Here is an 18,932-nt window from a genome sequence, read left to right on the forward strand (position 1 = left end):
GTAACATGGCCAAGACCAAACAGCTGTGGAAAGACACAAGAGACAAAATCCTACAACTTCACACGGCTGGAAAGGGCTATGGAGAAATTGCCAAGCAGCTTGGTGAAAATAAGCCCACTGTTGGAGCAATCATTAGAAAATGGAAGAAGCTAAACATGACGGTCACTTTCAATTGTGGAGTCCCATGCAAGATATCATCTCGTGGGGTCTCACTTATCCTTAGAAAGGTGAGGAATCAGCCTAGGACTACACGATAAGACTTGGTCAATGACCTGAAAAGAGCTGGGACCACCATTCCCAAGGTGACTGTTGGTAATACAATAAGACGTCATGGTTTTAAATCATGCATGACACGAAATAATCCCCACCTTAAACCAGCAAATGTCAAGGGCCGTCTTAAGTTTGCCAAAGACCATTTTGATGATACGGAGGAGTCATGGGAGAAGGTTTTGTGGTCAGCTGCGACCAAAATTGAACTTTTGGGTCATAATAATTATTATAATTATAATATTATAATTATATTATTTCTAATCTATCTAATTTATATTATAATAATTCCACTAACCATGTTTGGAGGAAGACGAATGATGAGTTCAATCCCATGAACACCATCCCTCCTGTGAAGCATGGGGGTGGTAGCATCATGCTTGGGGGGGTGGGGTTCTGCACATGGGACAGGACGACTACACTTTATTGAAGATGGATCGTGGCTGGGTCTTTCAACATGACAATGACCCGAAGCACACAGCCAGCAAAACCAAGGAGTGGCTCTATAAGAAGCATATCAAGGTTCTGGCATGCCCTAGCCAGTCTCCAGACCTAAACCCAATCGAAAATCTCTTGAGGCAGCTGAAACTTCTCAGCGACAGCCCAGAAACCTGTCAGATCTAGAGAAGATCTGTGGGGAGGAGTGGGCCAAAATCCCTCCTGCAGTGTGGAGTGGGCCAAAATCCCTCCTGCAATGTGTGCAAACCTGGTGAACAAGTACAGGAAACGTTTGACCTCTGTAATTGCAAACAAAGGCTACTGTACCAAATGTTAACATTGGTTTTCTCAGGTGTTCAAATACTTATTTGCAGCTTTACCACACAAATAAATTGTTAAAAAAATCATACATTGTGATTTCTGGATTTTTCTTTTTAGATTATCTCTGTCACAGTGGACATGCACCTACGATGAAAATTTCAGACCCCTCCATAATTTCTAAGTAGGAGAACTTGCACTATAGCAGGGTGTTCAAATACTCATTTTTTTTCACTGTATACTGCTTGCGTGGGTTTTCTCCGGGCACTCCGTATTCCTCCCACATCCCAAAAACATGCAACATTAATTGGACACTCTAAATTGCCCCGAAGTGTGATTGTTAGTGCAGCTGTTTGTCTCCATGTGCCCTGCGATTGGCTGGCAACCAGTCCAGTGTGTCCCCCACCTCCTCCCCGCTGACAGCTGGGATAGGCTCCAGCTTTCTTCGCGACCCTCGTGGCAAGGGTACAAGTCTCGTGAGATGTCACCCCTTACGAAAGATTAAACTAAAAGTCCTTTGGTTACATAAAAGTGAGAGAGACATAAAGAGCTAAAACAAGACAATAAAAGTGGGAGAAACAGAAAGACAAAACAAGACAGTTGTCTATGTCCAACTGAATACATGTGGAGCCGGTAAAAACAATATCACATGAGGATCAGCCTGACCGGGAGAACTAGAACCTATAACAGGAAAAAACCTGTAAAAGTTGAAGGTACAACTAATAGAACTAATATTCGCAAAATATTTAGACCACAAATCTGCCAACAGAGTTTCCCGTCTTTTGATTAATCTAACCAAATAAATCTACAGATCAAAATAATCAAAATACTAAAAACAAACTGAACTAAGCACCAAATATTAACATACTAGAAAGTAAAACAAAAAGTAAAGCTAAGGCATATAAATGAAACAGCAAATCATCATACATCAAGTGGAGGATTCAGGACCTTCGGAGGCATCGTGACCTTCACACAGTGTGATGCGTGACCCCACGTAGCCCTTTCAGCAAGTTTCACTACAGTGTTCGTCACAAGGATAACTTGAAAAGGCCCCAGCCAGTGCTATTGCCTCCACGTTTTCTGCCAGAAGTTCTTTATCAGCACGAAGTCACCGGGTTTGAAGTCATGCAAGGGTCCATCTGCCGCCTTCAGTAGCGCTGCTTGAACTTGCTTCCTGGCATCAGAGAGCAGGTTATCAAAGATGTGCAATACCTGATCATGTTGTCCTCGCAAAGGTGTGTGTCCAACGGCAAGTCTGAAGGATGAAGTCCAACATTCGGAAGGCCTGCAAACAGGATCTCAAACGGGGACAGATTGTGCTTTAGACACACACTCATCCTCATATACAACAAGACAAATGGCAGACACCTGATCCAATTTAATTTCTTGTCCTCACAAGATTTACTCAACTGGTGATGTCGGTGCTTTTGGAATGCCCTTGGCATCCTGAGCGCCAAAATGTCTTGTTGATGTTTTATTGGAGCCCCCATGGCAGTGAGAAAATCATTCCTTTGCCACTCTGAAAGCACAGTGTGGATTACCACATGGGCATAGACGGAGTCAGTGTAAATGTTTGCCATGACTCCTTGGGCTATGGCTAATGCAGTTTTGACAGATACAATTTCGGCTCTTTGTATTGATTGGATGCCGGTTAATTTTTTGACCATGGGTGTTGTGAATGTGTCTCCCGTCCATTGAATTACTGCAAATCCCGATTGTAAGCCTTCTGGGTCTTTGAACAAACAACTTTGTCTGTGAACAAAGTCATTTCTGGGTCGCTTACTGGTGTGTCATACAAATCTCTTCTAAGTGTATATTCTTCCACAACCCGTCGTGTGCAACAGTGTGGTTCTCCTTCTATCAAACCGTCAGCCATATTGACACCTTCATGTGTGAACAAAATGTTTGATTGTGTCAATGTTGCCTCACTTTTTCTTTGTCGCAGTCCTGTCATTGTAAATGCTTGGCTCGTAACATATTGAACCGTGCTGTGTGATGTTCAGATGGTCAATGGATGGTGCAAAACATTGTGTGATGTTTTTTGTACCAGTTGGGCCAGGGGGGATGTGAATGCTGCGCATACTGGATGTCTTTGCTCGTATTTTTCAAGCCGGGTGGACGCATACAATCACAAACCATGTCATAAGCGTGTAGGTGTCGAATCCATGGCAGTCATAATATCCTACATTGTTCTGCCTCTTTCCATCCTCCAGATTCAATGTCCACGTGTGCCCAATAGATGTCAGCAGAGGCAGGGGAAACAACGGCAGATGTCGGGGTTTCTTGAATCAATTGGAGAAATTGGGTATCAGAATGGTGGCAAATACTGCTGGTTTGGTGGTTCCGTGTATTGGCCAGCAGGTGACGCCAGCTGGACGGGTGGGGGAGCGTGTGGTGGCTGTGGAGGTGGAGCTTCAAGTGGAGCTTGCTGACGATAGTCACCACGGCCCTGCCCACCATACTGTCCCCTGCCCCTTCCTCTGTTGGCCCTGTGTTAGGGAGCTGCTGTGAGCGGCAGTCATGAGCCCAATGTTCCATTTTTCCACAGTTGAAGCACGCTCCCCTGGAGTGATGTTGGCCGCCCCAGGTGGTTTGCCAGTCAATGTCGCACTGCTGTTCGTCGTTGGGTTTGCAAGAACAGAAATAGACATCCTGCACAGTAACGGGGCCGGATTTATGCACATAACACTCGCCACTATTAGGTGCGTGAGGAGTTTGAAATTGGACCTCGGAATCATTTTGTTTCTGTAAAGTTTGTAACTGTAACATGACCAATTGGGATTCAGCATTTTTACATTTTTCTGCTTTTGTGTCAATTTCTTCGGTGTGTTTTGGCGTGGGAGGCGGTCGAAGATACGATCCCCTCCGCACCACCACCACACATCAGCACGGCTGACAAGTTGGAAGAAAGGTGCTTCCTGGGTCTCTGCACGCTGATCATCAGAGATACTATCAATTGGGGAACCATTACCTTTAAGGAAAATACACGATTAAACACAGGTTTGTTTTTGTTGGCTGGTGTTACCGGGTGGGCAGTATCCCAAATTTTCCATTCATTTTTACTCGGCACATAATTTTTCATCAGATCTAGAACACAGGTGGAATTGACAGAAAAGGAAACAACACGTAACAAAGGTCTAGGCCCTATACATACAACACAGTCACTCTGGGTTTTATTAGCCGCTTGTTCTGCCATTCGTAACCAATTATTGTTTACTGTGGAAATGCCTGTCAAAACCCTAAACCACTCATCAACAGATAGGGCTTTGTTTATAATACAACTCTTCTCTGTGATAAATATTTTCCGGGTGGGTTGTGGTAACAGCTGGCACTGATTTCCCAGATCAAAATACAAAGAATAACACCAACAATAAGAATGCCATGGATTACTGCTCTCACTTTTTGGTCCAAAAAGCAATCCGGCCATCTGTAGGAATCATGGTTAATAATAAAACAACAACAAACAATAAAATAAAAGTGCAATTAAGAGTCTGTAGCAGGGCAAAGCATAGAATAATGAAACCACTCAGTTCCTTTTCCCTCCAAGCAGATGGCTTTGGAGGTACGAGCAGTCACTTTGCGGGGGCCAGACCAATGGGGTTCTGACCACTTACGAGAAAGTCGTTTAAGGTAGACAGATGACCACCTAGGAAGATCAAGTGGAGGAGTTGGTGATGGAAGCGTGTCCTGGATCTGTGAAGGGAATCTAGAAGCAAAAGAATGCAGTTGTGTCCAAACAGTTTATGAGAAAACTTAGGAGACACAAGGCCCTCCTCCAGCGGTTGGAATAAGGAGGAAGGGCCAGGGATCAGATGACCTGTAAGACGTTTGTAAGGAAACTAACCAGTAGAGCGAGACACAGTTTGTCTCACAGACATTAGAGCAAGGGGAGAGCCTGAACCCAGTTCATGCCAGAAGAAGTACATATTTTAGCAAGTTTTTCCTTCAACGTGCGATTCATACGTTCAACTGAACCTTGACTGGTGGGGTGATAAACTCAACCAAACTTGTGAGTTAACCACTTCTCTGCAGTAGCTAGGTGTGTGGATGTGAAATGTGTACCGTTGTCCGAGTGGATGAGAGCGGGGAAACTGTGCGTTGGAATTCAGTGATTCACCAAAGTTTTCATTGCTGACATGCCGTCTTCGCAAGTGCAGGGGTAGGCTTCAGGCCATCAGGAAAAGGTGTCAACAAAAACAAGAAGTTAGTGCTTACCTTGAACAGGAGTGATCATGTCTGTGAAATCCATAACCAGTTCAGCGCCGGGCCAGGTGGGTGGGTCAAATGAACGTGGCAACAGTCTAAGTGTGGGGCAAACATTGTGTAGCTGGCAAAAACGACAGTGGGCGTGACACAAGTCAGACATTTTAGGATGCTACCACGTGCGAAGTTTGAAGAGTGAGTTTCGGTCAAAATATCTTTTGTGCAGGAGAGGCGTTATGCTGTATTTTAACCAATTCACTATGAGACGGAGGTTAGGGCAGATCAGGAGAGGATTTGTCAGATAATTGGACAAGCATCTGTGGGACATAGTCTGGAACCTGTTCTGCATCCACGTCGGCAGCATTATTGCAAAGGGTTGTGGTTAAAGTGAATTAGGAGTGGCCAGGGACCTTGACGATAGCCACCGCCGAAGTTTTGGCCAGGACTTTGTCTAATCGTTGGATCAGAGGAACAATGACCCGGTATGCATCTGCAGATTTGGAGATCTGTACATTAAGGAGTGATGTGTCATCCCAGTCAGTCATTTGAGTCAGTCGTTTCACCATAGGTCCCAGCTGCTGGGTCTCATGTCCTGGAAAAAGAGCGATTGAAATGTGGGGTACTGACTCTTCCTGCATTTTGAACCATGTCATTTGATCTGGTGTAAGAGAGCAGGATGCTTCTACACCCTGTCTTGCTGCATATATATGTCTGGATGTAATATCCCGATAATCAGCTTGTATGCATGCAGTTTTCCATGTAAACTAGATCGTGGTTGTGGTCGTAATATAGTGTGCAATGGTATGGATCGAGTGGAGGCAGGTAACCAGGAATTCCACAACAGAAAATGCTGTATGAGACCAGGTTTGAGCGGTGTTTCTTGTTCAAGTCGGGCCCAATAAATGTCCACAGTTGGAGTTGCTTCACTCTCAGGTGTCATAAGCCAATGTCTAGAGTGGCAGACGGTGTCAGCTACCGGCATTATAAACGAATGGTGGAAGGTCTGTCCAGCCAAGATTGTTGGCAGGGGTTGAGTCCATTGCAGGGCATGTTGAGTCCCTGAGAAGCCCATCAATTGCACAGTGTGTTGTGACAATAACGTGTCCGGGAGCGAGATGTTGAGTGAGGAGTGTATTGCTCTAGGTCAACGATAGTGTTCACTTTTCGACCCGCAACAGAGATGGGTCTCATGGCACCTGCATCGCCAGACCCCTGTCTTCCCGGGCACCCCGAGTGGTACTGTCCAACCTGCTGCTGTCCATCCTGCTGCCAAGGTGGGCCAACAAAGCTGTCGTTTCTGCCTCTGCCTTGGCCCCCTCAGTTGTTGGACCAGCCACCACACCCTTGCATTGGACCTTGAGGTGCAAGAGCTGCAGGAGAGTCTTTAATCCAGTGATCGAGAGAACCACAACCAAAACATCCTTGATCCCGTTGATGTTGTTGTACTCTCCCCTGGCCCCCTCCACGTCTTCCTGCGTATCTACCCCGGCTATTACCCTGGAACCCACCTGCCTGTCTTGGGGGTTGGGCCTGCCAAAAAAATTACGTCTGGTGTGGTTTTGGACTTTTCCTTGTTATGCTACTTGTAATTTAAGAAGTATTTTTTGGAGTTTAGTAATTTAATTATCCCCACCCTGTTGTTGGCTTAAATAAATTTTGAGGTGATGCACTAAGTGTCGTCTAAATCTTGGATCATCTAAAGACAGGAGGTCAAGGTCAGCTTTAAGAGTGGTCTGTCCTGGTTCAGGAAGACCTGCCAGGATCACAGTCCTGAACATAGCCTTCTCTGAACCAGACTGTCCTTGTAGTGTTTTGTTTGCTTGTTATGAAATATAATATGATATAATATCCATTCATTTTCTTTACCGCCTATCCTCACGAGGGTTGTGGGGAGTGCTGGAGCCAATCCCAGCTGTCAACGGAGGTCAACTGTCAACCTGAACTGATTGTCAGCCAATCACAGGGCACATAGAGACAGACAACAGTCGCATTCACAATCACACCTAGGGGCAATTTTGAGTGTCCAATTAATATTGCGTGTTTTTCGGATGTGGGAGGAAATCCACGCAGGCACGAGGAGAACATGCAAACTCCACACAGGCGGGTCCGGGATTGAACTCGAGACCTCAGAATTGTGAGGCCAACGCTTTACCAGCTGATCCGCCGTGCTGCCATATTATAAGATATAATAATAATCATAATATTTTTTCTCTGGTCATCTCTTTAAGTTCCATGAGCCCTTGTCTAATCAGTCCCTTACGTCTTTTATAGTCTTTTACATTTATATTTATATTATATTTACATAGTCTCTGTCAATTTCCTATATCTTCATCGTCCCAATTGCGAATTTTACCCAAATTGTGCTTTTGCCATTATTTTAATGCGCGCTTGCTTTCTTGATCTTGTTTCTTTTTGTCAACATTAGCCATCATTTGCCGCTCAATTTGAATGTAAATTTCATCTTTGGTCGGATTATATACAGCACATTCACGATCAAATTCACCATCCATGATTATTTATTTAATTTAGTGGTCACTCTTCTTCGACTAAACCCAACCGAATTCCTATCGCGCAACAAATTAGAAAGCCTATACTATTCATTTTTTTTCTACCCCACCTTGCGACGTCCTAGGCTCAAACCATCGGTCCCATCCCCCTTAAGTGTAACAGGTAAACCTCACAGTGCAATTGTACGTCTACAATATATATCAGCTACGACGGGATATACAACTTCTCTTTATCTTTTACTATCTTTATCTCTTATTCTCTTATCCTCTTTATCTCTTTATCTCTTATTCTCACTAACACATATGAGGCATGAACAATCTGATACCAATGACTTCTCAAATTTAGGCAGTTCAATATGCAGAATTCAGCAACAGCAACAGGCTTCTGCTTAACTTTGGTTTTGGTCGCAACCAGGAGAAGTCATAAATTCAGACGACCACCCTCGACTTGTCCGTATAACACTCCTGTCTTTGTCATATGTCTCCAAAAAATCTCATCTGTCGACGGCCAACGCCCATCTACCTCCCTCGACTCAAGGTCAGGGTCATCAAGAAATTGTAGGGATTTACGAGTTTGGACCCTATGTGTGCTCACGGATCGAGGAAGAGATGACCAATGATTCGACGAGTAAATGGATTTATTACAAAGGAATGTACAATACAGACGTCCGGGTCTTATCGAGGTATCTGCTGCATACGAGACGTGTGTCTTCTGGGAGGATAGCCCAAGAAGAAGACAAGAGCTGCCCAGTAACGCAAGGTTTTTATATGTATGGGTCCATGGTAAACGTGGCTGCCTACAGTCTGGTTCTGGGCCAGGATAGTGACTTTCCGTTCCATATCTGGTGTCGATCATCTCCACAGCAACGCCTGGGCAAGTAGGATGCCACCAGCCGGTTTTCTGCGTACAAAGATCAAGGACAGCCACCGCGCTCCACAACACATCCTTGTCTGATTAGCAAATGGACAACACTTTATCTGTTGATTAAATGTACAAGGTAATATTTAAGCAAATAATGAAAGTGCAATAAAAGTAAAATAGTCTTCAGTAGGTTGACTCTGGTGGTTGATAGGAAGGTTAAGAAGACGAAGGTAGAGCAGAGACCCATGCTGAGATAGGAAGAATATTGTGTGGCCTTTCGGAAAAAGACGAGACAGGCTCTCGAGGGACAGGAGGAGCTCCTGGAAGACTGGACTACTACAGCCAAGGTGATCAGAGAGACAGGCGGGAGAGTACTTGGTGTGTCATCTGGTATGAAAGCGGAGAAGGAGACTTGGTGGTGGAACCCCAAAATACAGGAAGTGATACAAAGAAAGAGGTTAGCAAAGAAGAAGTTGGACACTGAGAGGACTGAGGAGAGGCAAAAGGAATACACTCAGATACGACGTAGGGCAAAGGTAGAAGCGGCAAAGGCTAAAAGAGAGGCATATGACAACATGTACACAAGGTTGGACATGAAAGAGGGAGAAAAGGATCTCTACAGGTTGGCCAGACAGAGAGATTGAGATGGGAAGGTTGTGCTGCAGGTAAGGGTGATTAAGGATAGTGATGGAAATGTGTTGACTGGTGCCAGTAGTGTGCTAAATAGATGGATAGAATACTTTGAGAAGTTGATGAATGAAGAAAATGAAAGAGAAGGAAGAGTAGAAGAGTGCAGGATCAAGACGTAACAATGATCAGTAAAGGGTAAGTTAGAAAGGCACTAAAGTGGATGAAAAATGGAAAGGCCTTTATCCTGATGACATACCTGTGGAGGTATGGAAGCAATTTGGAGAGGTGGCTGAGTTTTTCATCAACTTACTCAACATCATACCAGCGGACGAAAAGATGTCTGAAGAATGGGGGAAAAGGGTGCAAGTTCCCATTTTTAAAAACAAAGGAGATTTGCAGAGCTGTGGTAACTATAGAGGAACAAAGTTGATGAGCCACACAATGAAGTTATGGGAAATAGTAGTGGAGGCTAGACTCAGGACAGAAGTAAGTATCTGCGAGCTACAGTATGGTTTCATGCCTAGAAAGAATACCACAGATATATTATTTGCCTTGAGGATGCTTGTAGAAAAGTACAGAAAAGGTCAGAAGGAGCTACATTGTAAATTTGTGGATCTAGAGAAAGCCTACGACAGAGTACCAAGAGGGGAACTGTGCTACTGCATGAGTAAGTCTGTTGTGGCGGAGAAATGTATTAGAATAGTACAGGACAAGTATGAGGGCAGCAGAACAGTGGTGAGGTGTTCTGTTGGTGTGACAGAACAATTTAAGGTGGAGTGGGGAATGCATCAGGGATGAGCTCTGAGCCCCTTCCCGTTTGCTGTGGTAATGGATAGGTTGACAGATCAGGTTGGACTGGAATCCCCTTGGACCATGATGTTCGTAGATGATATTGTGATTTGCAGTGAAAGCAGTGACCTGGTGGAGGACCAATTAGTAAATAGAGAAATAAATAGTAAGCTCATTAGAGGGACAGCCAAAATTGGATGTTTTGGAGACAAAGTTAAAGAGAACAGACTTTGATGGTTTGGACATGTCCAGAGGCGACAGAGTGAGTATAGTGATTAAAGGCTGCTGAGGATGGATTTGCTAGGCAAAAGAGCGAGAGAAAGACCAAAGAGAAGGTTGATGGATGTCGTGAGGGAAGACATTAGGGCACTTGGTGTTACAGAGGAAGATCCAGGAGATAGGCTTCGAGGAAAAACACTGTGGTGACCCCTAATGGCACGAGCCAAAAGAAGAAGAAGAAGAAGTTGTTGCCAGCCAGCATGGATTTCTACATTTTAAGGAACTGAGACAGCGCCAAATTGACCAAGGCCACAATTCCCAAGGGATGGTGAATAAAGTCAGCCATTTTAAACTAAAAAGAAATATTTTGGCAACTGCTTGTTCCAAACAGAATAGTAGTTGCTAAAAGGCGCCAGCTAAAATGCAGCAGCTATCTTTGTCCTCCATGACCAATTGAGGACTGCACCCTTGGTATCAATAATTAACCCAAAATGCATTGCACAGTGGAGCTCTGAATTTGTGACCATAGGGTTCTTGTTCACCTCTCTTTCCAAGGCCCTTCTTCCCCATTGACTCAGCTCAGTCGGACAGCCAGATCTGGGCAGCGTTGTATGAGTTCCAAACCTCTTCCATTTCCGAATAATCGAGACCACCATGCTTTGTGGGGCATTCAATGCTGCGGAAATTCTTTTGTAGTCTTCACCAGATTTGGCCTTGACAGAGTCTGTTCTCGGAGATCAGCAGACAATTTTTTAGACTTGGGTGGTTGCTGCTCTGATCTGCACTGCTGACTATGAGACCTTATGTACACACCGTGTCACACCGGTGTGTGCCATTCCAAACGAGGTTCCATCAACTCAGTTGATCACACACCACAGGTTTGTGGTGTCTCTTCTATTGCTAAAACAGTCGACAGTCCTCCTGGAATACTGCCTCTTAGTTTCTCACATGACAGGTTGGTCCTAGCTTTCCTGAAGCTCACCTTGACACCAGCTCTGAAGACAGCATTCCGGGCCTTCAGGAGCCTGTGAACTTCCCCTGTAAGCATTGGCTTCTGATATATCCTGATGGAGATGGTTCTGGAGACCATGACAACGTCCAAGTACTTCCACGTGTAAGAAGTAATGGCCTTTGTGTACTCCTGGATGTCGATATTGTTGTGGGTGGCTGCCTCTTTGAACATACTTCTGTGATGACAAAACAGTCCTTGAGTGCCTTTGATGACCCCTCTGGTCACACCCGGATCTTCGTCTTGGCTGGCTTTGTCACCTTAACTAGGCATTGGCATGTGTGGTCAGAGCCTCCTAATAGAGGGGGGCTATATTTCTTCAAAATGCTGGGAATGAATTCAAATTAACTACATACCCATAAAAACTACATTTTCAACATCATTTTTAATTTCGAGTTGGTTTCTCTTGGCTACTGGCATATATGAGAAAACCGCAGATACGTGCATTTTTGCCCCAAATAACACACTGAGAGAGTTTATCATCAATATCGTGTAGACAATTATGTGGCCAAACTGAATACATGCATTCAATTACTCATTTGACTAGTGAAGGTCTACAAGATTTAAAGGAAAACTTGCCACTTGATTGACCATTAACAATACCAAGTTACCGTTTGACCACTATCAAAACAATAATTCTCCAAGTATAATTTTTTGCATTGGTGTAAGTCACACGTGACTGTGTTTAACTGTATTGTCTAAACATTTTGTCGATACCATGAACAAGTTACCATATTTTTTTGTCTCCAGGCAGGTCACACTATGAACATCATAATAGCTTTGCAGCATCATTGATTTTTACATACCACTTTGACATACCAAAAGAAGCAGTCACTTAGGGGCGGTTTAAATCTTTACTCTTTGTCACTTTTTTGAAAATGTGCTTTAAATTACTTCATATCATTCATTCTTTGACATCTTTTAACTTGATTTTTGTTTTTTTTTCCCCAGGTAATTTAATACCATGGAGAGTAAGAGCACCAGAAAAATCCCTGAGAAGCAGAGGCAATGTTGACGACACTGATATATCAGAAGTTTATCCGCTTGTTAAAAAGTTTAAAAAGGAGAAGTTTCCTATGTACAAGGAAGTCATAGGGCTAGTGAGGAACATGGCTCAGGAAAAAAAATATGAAGAAGCTATTTCTGATGTTTCCTCTATTCTCCTGGAACACTGGGTTTCGAGAAACATATATACAGTTTCTAGGCCAATGATCAAAACCAAACTGAAGGCAGAAGACAGAGTTTCGAAACATCAGCAAAACTCACAAAAGCAAGCAGGGTGAGACATGGAAGAAGCGCTTTCACAATCTTAAGGCCAAACAGGAGAAACTCTTTGATATATATTGTGAAAATGAGCACCAGAGGGCTAAACTTCAGGGAAAATATGGAATCCCGATGCTAGAAGAAGACTATCAGTACCACGAGTCAATGAGAACTGATCGCTCAGCAAGATGTCAGGCAAAGGTTGACAAAGAATGGCATCATCATCAAGAAAAGAAAAAAGAAAGTGAGGCCCTCTATGTTAAACGGCAGTCTGGTGAGAAGTCCTTTGCTGGTGTTTCCTCTTCAGAAATTGCACTGACTGAAGAATCAAGTGAAGAGGATGCATCAATAATACACCTTGCAGATCCTGAGTATAACCCTGCCACTCCTATACCTGGTTACTTTGAGTTTGCTCCATCACAAAGCAAGCAGGCAAAATATGTAGACACCAAATTAAAGAGTGTTACACACACACATGAACCCGCACAGTCTTTGGGCAGGTCTCCGTCATTTTTGCAGGATCATGAAGATGATTATGACCCATTGCCTAAGCAGTATAGGCATATCAGAAGATCCGAGAGAATGGTGAGAGATGAGGTTTACCAGGCAATGGCTGAGCTTGATGGGTATGGATTTTCATACAGAGAATGCCAGCTGGCAATGATGGTTGTTGGAAATACAATGTTTGGTTGTGAATGGAAAATGCCATCTGAGGAATCATGTACAACAGTAAGCGATGAAAAGGAAGAGGGTACTTCAAGTGAATTCGACACTGATACACTACCAACAATCCGCCGAATTTGCAGTATGTTGAAGAACATCAGTGCACATTCCCTAAATCTTGTTGCTGAGAGAGTAATAGAAGCAAAAGAAGAGGGTGCTGTCATGATCCTGCCGCTCCAGCCCGGGCTGTGCGGGTGCCTGCGCGGTTGCGCTGATTGGGAGGCGCACACCTGTGCCTCATGCGGGCTGATTATCCTGTGTATTTATATGACCCCGATGACGACTGGTCCACGGCAGATTGTTGAGCTTCATGCCCCGTTCGAGTACGTCCGTATCCCTGATCGTCAACCCGTGTGTACCGACCTTCGCTTGTTTTCCGACCGACGCCGTAAGCCTGACTCCTTTGACACATCTGCCTGCTTTGATCGTTCTCCCGTGTACCGACTCCTGCCTGCCCGCTCACCTGCTCTCTTCGCCCGACGTCCCAACTACCGCTGCTGCACCTGACTGCCTGTCCGATCCGCGCCCACTGAATAATAAACGTTTCTCCACGAACTACCTTGCATCCTGCGAGTCCTGCATTTGGGTCCTACTCCCGTTCCGATGGGACGTGACAGAACGATCTGGAGTGGTCTGTGGGAAAGGCGGACGCACTGAGCGAAGAAAGGCTTGACGTGTGAAACTTGCTTTAAGCCTGTTGTAGGCCTCCTGGCAGGTCCTGGACCACACGAAGAGGTTGTGTGGTGAGGTGAGCGCGTGCAGAGGAGCGGCCACGGAGCTGAAGTTCCTTATGAACTTCCTGTAGAAATTAGCGAATCCTAAGAACCTCTGTACGTCCTTCCTGCTGGCGGGGGTAGGCCAACGCAGCACCGCGTCGACCTTCCCAGGATCCATACATATCTCCTCCTCTCCCAGGACGAAACCCAGGAAGGACACGGACGCTCGGTGGAACTCACACTTGTCCATATTTACGAACAGCTGGGGCTGCAACAGACGCCGGAGCACCTCCCTGACCTGTTGGATGTGAGAGTTCAGGTCTGATGAAAAGATTAGAATATCGTCGAGATACACAAATACGTTCTTGTTCAGAAATTCCCTAAGAGTGTCATTAAGGAAGTTTTGAAAGACGGCTGGGGCATTTGTCAGTCCAAAAGGCATCACAAGATACTCATGGTGCCCTGTGGGGGTGTTGAACGCCGTCTTCCACTCGTCTCCTTCCCGAATCCGCACCAGCTTGGTGAAGATCCGGGCTCCCTGAAGGAGTTCGAATGCTGTAGCGATCAGCAGCAAGGGGTACCGGTTAGTACCCAAAAGATTGCTACGGAAACCACTGAAAATTCAGCAGATGCAATAGCAGTTGACTTTTAGCTTCTAGAAGTTGCATCTGGACATACATCAGAGGAACTCTACAAAGCTGTAGGATGTTCACATGACTGACTCCACTGCTCACGACAAAGGTGTGGCGACTGCACTGGGAATTAAGTTCAACCGAGATGAAACAGCTGGACAAATCTAAAAATCTAACCAACACTTTGATTTGATCGTGGTATGTCCATAGTTTCTCAGATTCTCTTTGATGCAGTCAAGGCAAACTACAAGTTTGATGTAGTCGAATTTGTCAAAGAGATGGCAACTTCACATACCAAAGAATGTGTATCTTTGGGATAAAATAATTCTTCTCCAAATGGCTGATGTCCTTGGCATGCAGAGGGGAAAATATTATGATCTTGGAGGATATGAGAAAGATTATCCAGTGTTTAAACAAGCCCAGAATATCGACAAGGCTCCTGTTCACAACTTGCAGTTGGAAAGCCAGTGTGGAGATACAGATCAGCGGCTAAAGAAGAAGCCTAATTTGGACACTGTATCTCGTGGCAATATACTAAAGCTGACTAAAGACTTGCGCAAAAAGATGCTTCAAGTGATTTCCGTAAAATGGGCCCAGTGGTCAAGATTATGAATAATATTCCTGCAGACTGGAACAAACACCAGCAGGATCTTAGACCTGCTCGGCTTAGTAAGAAGGAAGCTAATCTGCTGCACGTTGAGAACGGAAAACTAAATATTTTGGACAGACTGAAGGACCAAGGCGGACCATTCACAGCAGCTGAACATGTTGATGAGTACCTTCAGAATACAGCAGATGACCTAAAGACAAAGACCAAGAGAATGAAAGACGAAGTAACATACCTCAGTGCACTACCCTGAACAAGCGATGTCTTCAGGATGTTCAACACCGAAGGTCGAAAGTGGAAGATGCTGACTCCTAAACAGTTTGGTAACAATCTTAAGGTTCTGTTAGGCAAGACCAAGGACAGATCTACAGTTACACTTTCAGACTTTTGTTTGGCCATGGAGCAACTTCCCTGACACTATATCCAATAGCTGAATGCGAATAGCCTGATATGTGTCAGACATACAAGGATGCATACTGAATATTTCTGCAAAATAATGATTTTAAAGATGTAGTCATGTATTTCATAAAATGTAAGTAGCCACAAGAAGCCATATCACAGAGAGAAATAACATTTAGATATCTTCTTTATGTACAATAAAGGTTTATTTAAACTCATTCCTGGGTGTTTTTCCTCCAGTGGGGGAAGGCTTTGTAGGCTCCTTTATGAATTGTGTAAACATTGACTACAATGTTGCCTCTTGTGGGAAATTTAATATGTCCATGAAGTTTTGGAAACACAGTCTTGGGGTTGGCGTGGTTAAAATCCCCAGCTATGATGAGGAAGGAATCAGGGTGCAATGTCTGCTGGTCACTGATAAGTAATTTGAGTTTGTACAGTGCCTACATCCTGTTGTTAATTGAGTTGGGAGGGATGTAAATGGCTCCCAGAAGAACAGCAATAAATTCCTTCGGTACGTTGAAGGGCTGGCACTTCACAATCATCAACTCCAGCACCGAAGGACTGTGTTTACTCACCACTGCAGCATTACAACACCAGGCATCGCTGATTTAAAGACAATGCCCCCTGGTGCGACTCTTCCCTCCCTGAATGAGTGCACCGTCTGCCCAGTAGCATGTTAGCCAACCTAGCTTAATGATGAAGACTATTTTACTTTTATTGCACTTTCATTATTTGCTTAAATATGACCTTATACATTTAATCAACAGATAAAGTGTTGACCATTTGCTAATCAGACAAGGATGTTTTGTGGAGCCGGTGGTTGTCCTTGATCTTTGTACGCAGAAAACCGGCTGGCGCCATACTCCTCTCCCAGGCGTTACCATTGAGACGGACGACACCAGATAAGCAGCGGAAAGTTACCATCCCGGCCCAGGACCAGACAGCCACTTCTACCATGGACCCATACATATAAAAACCTTGTGTTACTGGGCATCTTTTGTCTTCTTCTTTGGCTATCCTGCCATAAGACACGTGTCTCGTGTGCGCGAGATACCTACGTCTGTATTGCACATTCCTTTGAAATAAATCCATTTGCTGTTAACTTTTTCTAATCATTGGTCATATCTTCCTCAACTCGTGAACACGCGTAGGGTCCAAACTTGCAAATCCCTACAAATGCAAGGCATGCTGTCGTTGAGCCATGTTTCCATACAAGAAAAGACACAGAAATCACTCATACTTTTTGTTGATGTGCGCAGTAAATGGACATAGTCCATCTTGTTGTCCAGCAAGCATACGTTGGCCAGGGTGATGGAAGGGAGAGCTGGCCGGTGGGGGCTAGATGCTAACCTACCTCGGACACTTCAACTCTTCTGCTTCTTTCTGTTCTGCCAATGACGCTCCCAATGTGGGCTAGGTGCAAGAGTGGGGGATAGGGATTGCGCTGGGCTCCAGCGCAGACCACATTCGCGAAGCAATTCCACACTCACTGCATTTACAGTGAAGAAAATCAGTATTTGAACACTCTGCTATATTGCAAGTTGTCCCACTTAGAAATCATGGAGGGGTCTGAAATTTTCATCGTAGGTGCATGTCCACTGTGAGAGAGATCATCTAAAAAAAAATCCATAAATCACAATGTATGATTTTTTTAACGATTTGTGTGATACAGCTGCATATAAGTATTTTAACACCTGTCTATCAGCTAGAATTATGTCCCTCAAAGACCTCCGTAAAAGTCCACCACCACTCCATGTATTATACTGAATCAGTTGCACCTCTGTGAGGTCGTTAGCTGCATAAAAACACCTGCCCACCCCATACAATCAGAAAGACTCAAACTTGTACCATGGAAAGGGCTATGGAGAAATTGCCAAGCAGCTTGGTGAAAAAAGGTCCACTGTTGGAGATTAGAAAATGGAAGAAGCTAAACATGACGGTCAATCTCAATCGGAGTGGATCCCCATGCAAGATATCACCTCGTGGGGTCTCAATGATCCTTCGAAAGGTGAGGAATCAGCCCAGGACTACATGACAGGACTTGGTCAATGACCTGAAAAGAGCTGGGACCACTGTTTCCAGGTGATTGTTGGTAATACACTAAAACGTCATGGTTTGAAAGGCCCATCTTAAGTTTGCCAATGACCATTTGGATGATACAGAGGAGTCATGGGAGAAGGTTTTTGTGGTCACATGAGACCAAAATGGAACTTTTTGATCATAACTCCATGAACCGTGTTTTAAGGAAGACAATTGATGAGTTCCATTCCCAGAACGCCATCCCTACTGTGAAGCATGGGGGTGGTAGCATCAAGCTTTGGGGGTGTTTTTCTGCAAATGCGACAGGACGACTTAACTATATTAAGGAGAGGATGACCGTGGCCATGTATTGTGAGATTTTGGGGAACAACCTCTTTCCCTCAGTCAGAGCATTGAAGATGGGTCGTGGCTGGGTCTTTCAACATGACAATGACCCGAAGGACACAGCCAGGAAAACCAAGGAGTGGCTCCGTAAGAAGCATATTAAGGTTCTGGCGTGGCCTAGCCAGTCTCCAGACCTTAAACCCAATAGTAACTCTTTGGAAGGAGCTGAAACTCCGTGTTTCTCAGGGACAGCCCAGAAACCCGTTTAATCTCGAGAAGATCTGTGTTGAGGAGTGGGCCAAAATCCCTCCCCCAGCGTGTGCAAACCTGGTGACCAACTACTGGAAAATTTGACCACTGTAATTGCAAACAAAGGCTACTGTACCAAATATTTACATTGTTTTTCTCAGGTGTTCAAATACTCATTTGCAGCTGTATCACACAAATAAATCGTTGAAAAAAATCATACATTGTGATTTCTGGATTTTTCTTTTTAGATTATCTCTCTCATAGTGGACATGCACCTATGATGAAAATTTCAGACCCCTCCATGATTTCTAAGTGGGAGAACTTGCAATATAGCAGAGTGTTCAAATACTGATTTTCTTCACTGTATTCCCAGTATTTGTGTACTGCTGATGGTGTAGTGGTACACATGCCTGACTTAGGTGCGGGCATTGGGGGATCGATTCCCCCTCAATGATGATGTCAATATGTTTTCCTGTGACACCATGTGCCTTGAGTTATCTGGGTTAGGCTCCAGCACTCCCGCAACCCTTGTGAGGATAATCATCTTCGAAAATGGATGGAGGGCAGCAAGGTGGCCTCACAGTTTTGAGGACCATGATTTAAATCTTGGCCCCGCCTGTGTAAAGATTGCATGCTGTCCCTGTTCTTGAATGGGTTTTCTCCCATATTCCCAAAAACATGCATTAATTGGAGACTCCAAATTGCACTTAGGTGTGATTGTGAGTGTGAATGAT

Source organism: Syngnathoides biaculeatus, chromosome 3, assembly GCF_019802595.1.
Source record: "Syngnathoides biaculeatus isolate LvHL_M chromosome 3, ASM1980259v1, whole genome shotgun sequence".
Lineage (NCBI taxonomy): Eukaryota > Metazoa > Chordata > Actinopteri > Syngnathiformes > Syngnathidae > Syngnathoides > Syngnathoides biaculeatus.